The following is a 5458-nucleotide window of genomic DNA, read 5'->3' on the forward strand; positions in this document are numbered from 1 at the left end:
CGCTGCCCACTGGCAGTCTCTCTCACTTCTCCCATCCTCCCAGACTGAATCTCCTATCCTCCACGCCTCCCCCTATCACTTCTCCTCAAGGCGTCATTCATTTACAAGTGTCACTCACAAGTCACAGGAACGACCCAAATGCTGAACCATTACCTGCACAGCCATCCCCCGGCCATATGATTACAGAGGGGGGCTTTATAACACTTGTAGCAGATACAATGTGACAGAAAAATGTCGGATCGTAATCGTCACAGGTAAATGACTGGATGTTTTTTGTTTCACTGATTTCATCTTGATTTCTTGACATTAAAGGGGTTATCCGAGACTAGAAAATGTCCCCCGGGTTATTCCTCATGGACGCATCGGCGCGTCATCCGGCGAGAGCCGAGATTCCACGTGAACGCGTGCATGTTCACAGCGACGCGCGGCTGAGAAGTTAATCTACAGCCTGCCAGCAGTGATCATTCGCTGGCTGGCTGTACATGCGATTTTTTTAACCTTAAAAAAGTATATTAGACGCTGTTTTGTTAACAGCGTCTAATATACCTGCTACCTGGTCCTCTGGTGGTCCCTTTTGCTTGGATTGACCACCAGAGGACACAGGCAGCTCTGTAAGAAGCTCCAATCACCACACTACACTACACCCCCCGTCATTTATTAACCCCTTAATAACCCCTGATCACCCCATATAGACTCCCTGATCACCCCCCTGTAAGGCTCCATTCAGACGTCCATATGTGTTTTGCGGATCCGCAAAACACGGACACCGGCAATGTGCTTTCTGCATTTTGCGGATCCGCACATTGCCAAAACTATATAGAAAATGCTTTTTCTTGTCCGCAATTGCGGACAAGAATAGGACATGTTTTATAGGCGCTACAAAAAACGCAGTGTTCGCCCGATCAGGCCTGATCTTGTGCGCACACTTGCGTTCAGTCCGCCCCACCGCAGTGACAGAAATAATTTTTTTTTTATCACTGCAAAAACACCGTAAAATAGCTGCGGCGCTATAAAGATCACTTTTGAGGGGCATGGCGAGTGCATAGAAGATTTTTTTTTGCCACAAGTTAGCGGAAATAGATTTTTTTTATTTTTATTTTTTCTTACAAAGTCTCATATTCCACTAACTTGTTACAAAAAATAAAATCTTACATGAACTCACCATACCCCTCACGGAATCCAAATGCGTAAAAATGCCCTGTGAAATCCTAAAGGTACTCATTGGAATTTGGGCCTCTTTGCGCATCTTGGCTGCAAAAAAGTGTCACACATGTGGTATTGCCGTACTCAGGAGAAGTAGGGCAATGTGTTTTGGGGTGTCATTTTACATATACCCATGCTGGGTGAGAGAAATATCTCAGTAAATTGACAACTTTGTATAATTTTTTTTTGCTAATTTACAGAGATATTTCTCACACACAGTATGGGTATATGTAAAAATACACCCCAAAACACATTGCCCTACTTCTCCTGAGTACGGCGATACCACATGTGTGACACTTTTTTGCAGCCTAGATGCGCAAAGGGGCCCAAATTCCAATGAGTACCTTTTAGGAGGGCATTTTTAGACATTTGGATTCCAGACTTCTTCTCATGCTTTAGGGCCCCTAAAATGCCAGGGCATTATAAATACCCCACATGTGACCCCATTTTGGAAAGAAGACACCCCAAGGTATTCCGTGAGGGGCATGGCGAGTTCATGTAAAATTTTATTTTTTGTCACAAGTTAGTGGAATATGAGACTTTGTAAGAAAAAAAAATAATAATCAATTTCCGCTAACTTGTGACAAAAAATAAAAACTTCCATGAACTCACTATGCCCATCAGCAAATACCTTAGGGTGTCTACTTTCTGAAATGGGGTCATTTGTGGGGTGTTTCTACTGTCTGGGCATTGTAGAACCTCAGGAACCATGACAGGTGCTCAGAAAGTCAAAGTGCCTAAATTAATTTTTTTTCACCATAGTTTGTAAACGCTATAACTGATACCCAAACCAATAAATATACATTTATTGCATTTTTTTTTTAAATCAAAGACATGTAGAACAATAAATTTAGAGAAAAATTTAGGGTATATAGAAAGGTATATAGAAATGGAGTTTTATTTATTTTTTTGCAAAAATTTTGGTCAATTTTGATTAATATCAAAAAAAGTAAAAATGTCAGCAGCAATGAAATACCACCAAATGAAAGCTCTATTAGTGAGAAGAAAAGGAGGTAAAATTAATTTGGGTGGTAAGTTGTATGACCGAGCAATAAACCGTGAAAGTGCAGAAGTGTAAAAAGTGGTCAGGTCATTAAGAAGGTTTAAGCTAGGGGGGCTGAGGTGGATAGATCTTAGCTCCCTTGGAAAAATGGTGTGGTGGGGAAAAGTCGCAGATTTTGCCGCGATTCCCCTTTGCGACCAAATCTGCAACAAAAGTATGCCAAAAAGTACGTCACATAATAAATGACCCCCATGGTACATATTATGCACGTATTTTCCACTCTGCAGTGTAATGTACAAGTAAAGGCTACTTTCACACTTGCGTTCAGAGCGGATCGGTCTGGTGTCTGCAGACGGATCAGCTCCTATAATGCAGACGATGGGATCCATTCAGAACGGATCCGTCTGCATTATAGTTTAGAAAAAATTCCAAGTGTGAAAGTTAGTCAGACGGATCCGTCCAGACTTTACATTGAAAGTCAATGGGGGACGGATCCGTTTGAAAATTGAGCCATATTGTGTCAACTTCAAACGGATCCGTCCCCATTGACTTCCATTGTAAGTCTGGACAGATCCGTTTGCCTCCGCAGATCTGTCCAGGAAGTGGACGGCGCGCCGGGAGCAGGTAAGTATAAAACAGTGCACCCCAGCACCCCGCAGTATGCAGTATAGCACCCTATAGTATATAGCAGGGGTAGGCAACCTCCGGCACTCCAGATGTTGTGAAACTACAACTCCCAGCATGCATACTTACTCTCCTTTTGTAAGAACTCACATAGAAATGAATGGAGCATGCTGGGAATTGTAGTTTCACCACAGCTGGAGTGCCAAAGGTTGCTGATCCCTGGTATATAGCAACCCACAGTATGCAGTATAGCACCCTATAGTATATAGAAACCCACAGTATGCAGTATAGCACCCCACACTATACAGTACCCCACAGTATATAGTATAGTAGCCCACAGTATATAGCACCCCACAGTATACAACAGTATACAGTAGAGCAGTATAGCACCTCACCGTATACAGCACCCCAAACTATACATGATACAGCACCCCACACTATACAGCCCCCCACACTATACAGTATAGCACTCCACACTATACATCACCCACAGTATACAGTACAGCAGTATAGCACTCCACAATATACAGCACCCACAGTATACAGGCCCCCACACTATACAGGCCCCCAACACACTATACAGGCCCCCCACACACTATACAGCGCCCCCCCAGTATACAGGCCCCACACACTATACAGCGCCCCCCCAGTATACAGGCCCCACACACTATACAGGCCCCACACAGTATACAGCCCACCACACAGTATACAGCCCACCACACAGTATACAGGCCCCCCCCCACAGTATACAGCCCCACACAGTATACAGGCCCCCCACACGCACAACGATTTCTAGGGTTTACAAAGAATGGTGTGAAAAGGGAAAAACATCCAGTATGCGGCAGTCCTGTGGGCGAAAATGCCTTGTTGATGCTAGAGGTCAGAGGAGAATGGGCCGACTGATTCAAGCTGATAGAAGAGCAACGTTGACTGAAATAACCACTCGTTACAACCGAGGTATGCAGCAAAGCATTTGTGAAGCCACAACACGCACAACCTTGAGGCGGATGGGCTACAACAGCAGAAGACGCCACCGGGTACCACTCATCTCCACTACAAATAGGAAAAAGAGGCTACAATCTGCACGAGCTCACCAAAATTGGACTGTTGAGGACTGGAAAAATGTTGCCTGGTCTGATGAGTCTCAATTTCTGTTGAGACATTCAAATGGCAGAGTCCGAATTTAGTGTAAACAGAATGAGAACATGTATCCATCATGCCTTGTTACCACTGTGCAGGCTGGTGGTGGTGGTGTAATGGTGTGGGGGATGTTTTCTGGGCACACTTTAGGCCCCTTAGTGCCAATTGGCCATTGTTTAAATGCCACGGGCTACCTGAGCATTGTTTCTGACCATGTCCATCCCTTCATGACCACCATGTACCCATCCTCTGATGGCTACTTCCAGCAGGATAATGCACCATGTCACAAAGCCGAATCATTTCAAATTGGTTTCTTGGACATGACAATGAGTTTACTGTACTAAAATGGCCCCCACAGTCACCAGATCTCAACCCAATAGAGCATCTTTGGGATGTGGTGGAACGGGAGCTTTATGCCCTGGATGTGCATCCCTCAAATCTCCATCAACTGCAAGATGCTATCCTATCAATATGGGCCAACATTTCTAAAGAATGCTATCAGCACCTTGTTGAATCAATGCCACGTAGAATTAAGGCAGTTCTGAAGGCAAAAGGGGGTCTTTGTATGGTGTTCCTAATAATTCTTTAGGTACAGTGCCTTGAAAAAGTATTCATACCAATTGAACTTTTCCACATTTTTTCACGTTACACCCACAAGCTTACATGTATTTTATTGAGATTTTATATGACAGACCAACACAAAGTAGCAAGTACAGTATGTGTAAAGCGAAAAGAAAATGATACAGGATTTTCAAAATTTGTAATAAATAAAAATCTGCAAAGCGTGGCGTGCATTTGTATTCAGCCCCTCCAAGTCAATACTTCGTAGGACCCCCTTTCGCTGTAATTACAGCTGCAAGTCTTTTTGGGGTATGTCTCTACCAGCTTTGCACATCTAGAGGCTGAAATGTTTGCCCAGATTGGATGGAGAACAGCAATTTTCAAGTCTTGCCACAGATTCTCAATAGGATTCAGGTCTGGACTGTGACTGGGCCATGCTAACACATGCATATGCTTTGATCTAAACTATTCCATTGTAGCTCTGGCTGTATGTTTAGAGTTGGACTGCTGGAAGGTGAACCTCTCTGCCCCAGTCTCAAGTCTTGCACCCTCTACCTCGTCCACTAGGATTGCCCTGTATTTAGCTCCATCCATCTTCCCATCAACTCTGACCAGCTTTCCTGTCCCTGCTGAAAAGCATCCCCGCAGCATGATGCTGCCACCACCATGTTTCACATTGGAGATAGTGTATTCAGGGTGATGTGCAGTGTTAGTTTTCCGCCACATAGAGCGCTCTGCATTTAGGCCAAAAAGTTCAACTTTGATCTGATCTGATTAGAGCACCTTCTTCCACATGTTTGCTGTGTCCCCTACATGGCTTGGGACAAACTGCAAACTGGACTTCTTATGGCTTGCTTTCAAAATGGAATACATGATTAATAGTTGTCCTGTGGACAGATTCTCCCCTCTGAGCTGTGGATCTCTGCA

This window comes from Bufo gargarizans, chromosome 2 (genome assembly GCF_014858855.1).
Source record: "Bufo gargarizans isolate SCDJY-AF-19 chromosome 2, ASM1485885v1, whole genome shotgun sequence".
NCBI lineage: Eukaryota > Metazoa > Chordata > Amphibia > Anura > Bufonidae > Bufo > Bufo gargarizans.